Below are 6239 nucleotides of genomic sequence, written 5' to 3' on the forward strand. Positions count from 1 at the left end.
GAATACATATGATGCACATCAGAGAAATAATACATGCAGAGATGAACAGAACCATTCAACTTCCACCTAAAATAAAAACAGATAGCAAAAAGAGCTGTCCACGCACCAAGCTCTGCAAATGGTATGGGGGGACAGGGAGAAAAGGCATTTTTTTACCTTCCTATTCTTAAGTGCCTTTCAACAACATGCATTAATTTCTTCTGAAATAAGGATAGGACAATTACCTGCAGTCTCTACTCTTAATTGCAATGTAAGCTGTTATAAAAAGGTTTGGTATCTCACAACTCCCACACAGGTAAGCTCAGTCGAAGCCACCTTGTTGGCCAAGGTAACACTCCACAGTAAAAGATGTATTAAATCAATAGGCCAGCAGTAAGACCTCTTTTTAAAAAACCTTGCTTATTGTATGTGATCTGAATACAATGAGCCAATATTGCTACCTGCAATTGAAGGAGCTTTTAAAAAACTGTGGGATAGCACCACAGATTAAGGCATACATATCAAAATATTACTTTCCATAAGATATTTGACCAGTCTAGAACATAAAGAAGTTCCTAGGATTTCACTTAGAAGTTATAAGGACGTGTATTTACGATTGTCTTTAGTTTTCATCTTAACTGGTGCTAACTACAACATTATTTAGTGATTCTCTCTCTCAAAAGCATTCCATTAGATAGCATAGATGTAACTGGAGCCAGAATTCAGTAGATGGAATGGACAACCTGCAGAGCCTTTGGCATATGGGAAAAGTATAAAAGGTTGGGGTTTGTCCTAATTCAATTGAAATAAACAGATACTCTTTTTAGCAACAGACACACTTTTTAGACACAAGAAGGAAAATGAGAAGGTCAGAAGGATCCACCAACACCTTTTGGTCATTCTCAGATGCACAAACAAGTATTACAGTGACTCAGAGTGCAACAATCATCTTGCACATGCAGACCTGCATTTCCCGTGCTCTGGTTGCAGCTCCATTTTCCTGTTCTCCACACAGCTTGTTCTGCAAGCTCTCCTCCATCTCCCACACCTCTTTGCAGAAATCACTCTGATGGCTTGTAATTACAATGGACAAATGACTTTTGATTCAGCAGACAAATGACTGTTTCAAAGCACTTGATCAGGTAGGAAGATGCCTGTAATTTTGTGTCATGCAGCTGACCCTCATTTGCAATCAACAGTCCTGTGAATTTTTAATTGCAGACTCTCTCTTTGTGCTAAAGCTGCCAGCTGGGTTACAAACCCACAGGACACAGCTCTCCAGGTGTTCAGCACACCAAGAGGCTCTTGGCACACAGAACAGAGACTACTCCAGAGTGCATTGTATGGCACAGTATGTTTCACAAGAAGGGGGGAAAAGAAACAAACCACACACAAAAACACCCCCAAAATCCCACACCTATACTTCCTCCCCATTCAAAAAAGGCCAAAAAGCCCTGCAACGACACACAGTCAAATGACAGAATATTTCCTGTACAGTTACAGAAGTGATAAACCTGACCTATATGTTAGACTGGAATACACCAGAGAGATGACCACTGCTGTATTCCAGTGATTTATCACCAATTAATGGTGATTCAGAATGAAGAATGGAAATGCAAGAAGCTGTTCAGCTGCAATCATATTCCCAGCCTCCCATCCGGGTTCCTACCTATCCTTTACGCCCCTGTGACTGCCATATCCAAGATATTGCTTACTCACTTTGTCCAAAGCAACACCCAACACCGTATTTCTAGTGCTATCTAGAAACTGTCTAAAATACAGCACCACGTATCTTGGTCAGTGGGTTTAATCAAATTCTCCGGACCCACCTCTTCCCTTCTTACCACCTTTACATGGATAATTTGGCTGTTTCTTTATTTACAGGTGCCAATACAGAAATGACACCTTGGGCATGAAGGGTGAGTGATGTATCACTCTGCAGAGCAGTTTGTTTCTTGTATTGCAAAGACTTCAATTTTTGCTGCAACACTTTACTACTTTAATACTACACTTTACTACCGTTCAAAACAAACTGTTCTTAGCAGTGCCTACTACAACCAAATATAATATACTTGAGCTGTCACCTTACTACTCAGTATTTATTTGAATTAGATCCCATTGTACTCTCTCACTATTTAAATGGAAGTCACTCCTTAGAGATGCCAATGCAGTTCTCTGAAATGTGTTTCCATTTTCCTAGGGTCCTTTCCTCATCAATACCTCCTCTCTTTATGTGATCAAATCTTTCCCTTTTGTCAGAAAAAGTGTATTAGTCATCTGCTGTAAGAAAATTGGAAAGTCTGGAGATGTTGTCTCTTCATCTACAGACTGACCACGAGCCTTCAGTCATGATAAATAATGCCGAAAAATTAGCCTAAAGTCCTTCTCCTCCCACCCCCTGCTTGAAAATTCTTTGCTGAATTCTATCTCCTCTCAGATTTATCTATCAGCTCTCAGTAAATCAATTGCTGTTAAAGAATGTTATCCATCAACAGAAAGGATTACAATAACAATTAAGTTTCTGTTAGTGCTGCTTGAGAAATAACAAAGAATTTGAAGGCTTCCCCCCCCCCCCAACAAGCAGCACTGAAGTTTTGTTAAAAGGAATTTTTGGGAAAAGTGCTAAAAACTTTCAAAGAAATAATATTTGTAAAAAAAAAAAAAAAAAAAAGAATCCAATTTAAACTGTACTTTAATAATTTCTTGGTTCAAGTTCTGAAACAAAATAAACCTGTACAAAGAAATTCCAACATGGTTAAAAACCGCATTAAATGTCATGTGAGGATAGTGGAGACTTGGAGAGAACAGTAATGTTTTACACTCCCTCTCAAGCCAATTTCAAAATGGAACATTAACTACAATGGGACGAGTATCTCCATAATAATTGAATAAAACAGTCATTAAGAACCTAATTTCTTGTGCAGCCTGTAAGATTTAGAATTTTTAACTGAATGAGGAATCAATGTTAAGCTAAATTGTGAGAAAAATGATTTGATGTTGCAGTGCTAAACTCGGTGAAAGATAAACTCACAAATTAATTTCAGTTTATAAGCTAATAGGCTCACAAACGCATCCTTACCCACAAGGTAAGAAAAAGCATGAATTGAGTCAGTATTCATGAAGCAAACCAACCGTTCAACAAGCATCAGGCACTCATCTCTTTGAGGCAGGAGGCCGAGACACAGCACTCAGCATCTCATTACCTTTTTATCTGGGTGCAGCCAAGAACCCTTTCCAGCCACGGTTACTGCCCAGTGCAGTCCAACACAGAGATAAGTACTTCTGAGGATATTTGTAATTCATCTACAGACACTCAGACCACGATACCAATGTGCTCACAAACCCACCCAAAATCCTCAGGGTCACCACAGACATTCCTAGTCACCAAATCAAGCTTTCGGGGGCCAGGCTGGCTCTGCCAGGGAAGTAGCTCTGCACATGGGCACACCAAGGAACCCTGGTGAAGGTGCCACATGGATACAACAACCACACATGTTGAAATACTGATTTTACACAATTTAAGAGCCTGATTAGGAGGCTGCAGCAAGATGTCCTGTGTCTTGGTGAGTTTATGAGAAGCTGGTAGCAAACCACTGTAACACATTGGGAGTGGTGATCAGTAATGACTTCTAATAACCAGCAAGGGCCTTTGGAGAGAGACTACTTAACTTAATTTTAGGTGGGAAAACACTCATATTCCAGGACTACAAATCGAGTCAGTTATAAATAATTCAAAGGCGCTTGCTGTGAGAGACAATATATGCAGCCACTGGCAGTACTCTACAAGAAATTGTGGTACCAATAAGCTGAGCACAACTTGATTCTCCTAAACTCCTTTTGCTGCAAAACCCCGGTGTTAGCAGTCGCTGGGCTACTGTAGTCAATAGCACTTCCATATTAAGCCTGAATTTGGCTCTTTGACCTTACAGCTGACTGAACTGACAATTCAGGGACCTTGTTCATACTTTAAGCTCATGCTGCCAGTACTCCTGGCTGTCAGCAGCCCCACAATAATCAGGGCAGCCAAATCCAATGCACACTGAATTCTGCTTCTTTTCCAGTTGCTGCTCATCGATCTACTAATCCCATTTGGGATAATGAGAAAATACCAAGACAGCCTGCAATAGGTCAAAGACAACATTTAAACAGTGAGTGATGCCTCCCCCCAGTGCCCAGCTACAGTATTAAATAGATAGTCTCTAATAGGAGGATTTCTCCTGCTCCTTGAGTCAAAAATGGTCAGTACTGACCAATTTATTCACTGCATTACTATCCAAACAATGAAACAACATGATAAAAAGGCACACTTGAAACAGAGTTTATCTCTGATTTCTACTCATGCAGGCAACTGAATAGAGTGTGGTTTGGCCCTAGAGCTATCAATGAGCATCCTCTCCCATTGCTATAAGCCCACCTGAAAGCAGGACATGCTAGACTGCTGGAAAATGCATACACCAAATGCATATGTAAACCAGCACATACATAAGCATGCAAAAAGAAGGTGAAGATTGTGCTCCTGCTTTTACACAACCATTCAGTCTCTGAACTGCTCTTCCAGGGCAGCGATGACAGAGGTTTGGTGCCTTCCCTCCACCTCTCTCACGTACCTTGGTGTCGTTCCCCAAATCATGGCTGCAGACTCTAGTACAGAAATCATCTCTGTAACAAGTCACTTAAGTATTGTTGATGTGTGCAGTGAGTTAATTGCATCTAAAACTCATTTTATTAGCAAGAGACTGCCCAAGATGGTACAGGAAGCATCTGGTAGCGCAAGAAATACAGCTTGTGGTTTCCAAGCCCAGGAAGCAGCATTTAATTTGTGCTTTCAGCAGGAGCACATGTGACTATGGCCACTCACAGCTAGAAGAAGATGCAGATTATTATCCAAGCAGTTCTGGGGTACAAATGAATAATAGAGCTATTCCAATTTAAAGTCCCAGATGGAGAATTGCTTACAAGCGCCTGATAGCATAAAAGTTTTACCCTCCTATCACACTCCCTAAGGGAAGCAACATAAATGCTTCTAACTGGAAGTTCTGCTACCAATAGCTAGTTTTCCCTCATGCCTTCAGAAAGCCCATGCATCATACCGCTTTTAACTAGCGGTTTATATCACATCCGCTTCTAATGGCTCTGTGAGAAAATACCAAATTAAAACAGCAAAACACCAACCGCTTGCAGTGATTATAGCTGCAATTAACTCACTCTATGTATCAAAAATACTAATCAGGCAATGAATGGGGGCAGTCCTGAGAGCAAGCACTGAAGAACATCAGGTGCTTGGGCAAACAACGCAAAGATTGAAGTCCGAGTGACTACAGAAAAAGAGAAATGCACTTTTTCTGAGCTGCTTGTAACTTAAATGCTGAACAGGGTAGAAATATCTACCTGCTGCCATAGCTTACAAAAAGCTGTTCTCAGCGGAACTTAAACATTTCCCATGCACAGCCTTCAACCGTAGAAAGAAAAAAGTACTAGAGATCCTATTCCCAATTATAACACGCACCAGTGATTTCTGAAACAGCAGGCAAAGCAGATGTTGTACTAACTTCCATGCAATGGCATGTGACAGCCACCTTGATTGTCCTTTTCCAGCTATTTAATTCGGTTACTGAGGGAAGTGGTGTTGCAAGTTCCATGTGTTCCCATAAATCAAGCATTTATATGTCTTTTTTTCCCAGGAAAAACATAAACTCAATTTGGAAGATACTTAATGGGATATCACAGTAGCAGAAGCACCAGCAGGTGTGATGTAACGTGGCTCCGACATCTCCAGAGCAAACCAACTGCCTGATGACACTGAGCATCTGAACATGCCTGTGGATTCACATCATTGTGGGATAAGTGAGAAATGGAGCCCTAGCCCTCTTGAATCCAGGAAGATTCAAGAGGGACACCCAAGAGGAAATCTGTCAGCTGCAATAAGCCGTCAGCGGTTCTGTCCAGAGATCATCTTCACTCCCACAGCCCAACATCAGTCACAGGTAACAAACAAGAACTAACAACCTTACTTTTTCAGCAACAGTTTGGTGTTCAGATATCTACAATGCAAGAGTTAAAGTAATTTACTTTTAACCAAAAATAACCTGCACAAACTGTAACACTGTGCTAGTTTCAGAGACATGGAAGAATCTAAGGTAGACAAAAGCTTCAAGGTGTTACTTTCAGATAAAAGGAAGTTGCAGAAGTAATGAGCAAAACCAAAATGACATTAAGAACAAAAGAAAGAAGTCAACTTCACAAAGACAAGAGTCTCGCTT

This window comes from Strigops habroptila, chromosome 11 (genome assembly GCF_004027225.2).
Source record: "Strigops habroptila isolate Jane chromosome 11, bStrHab1.2.pri, whole genome shotgun sequence".
NCBI lineage: Eukaryota > Metazoa > Chordata > Aves > Psittaciformes > Psittacidae > Strigops > Strigops habroptila.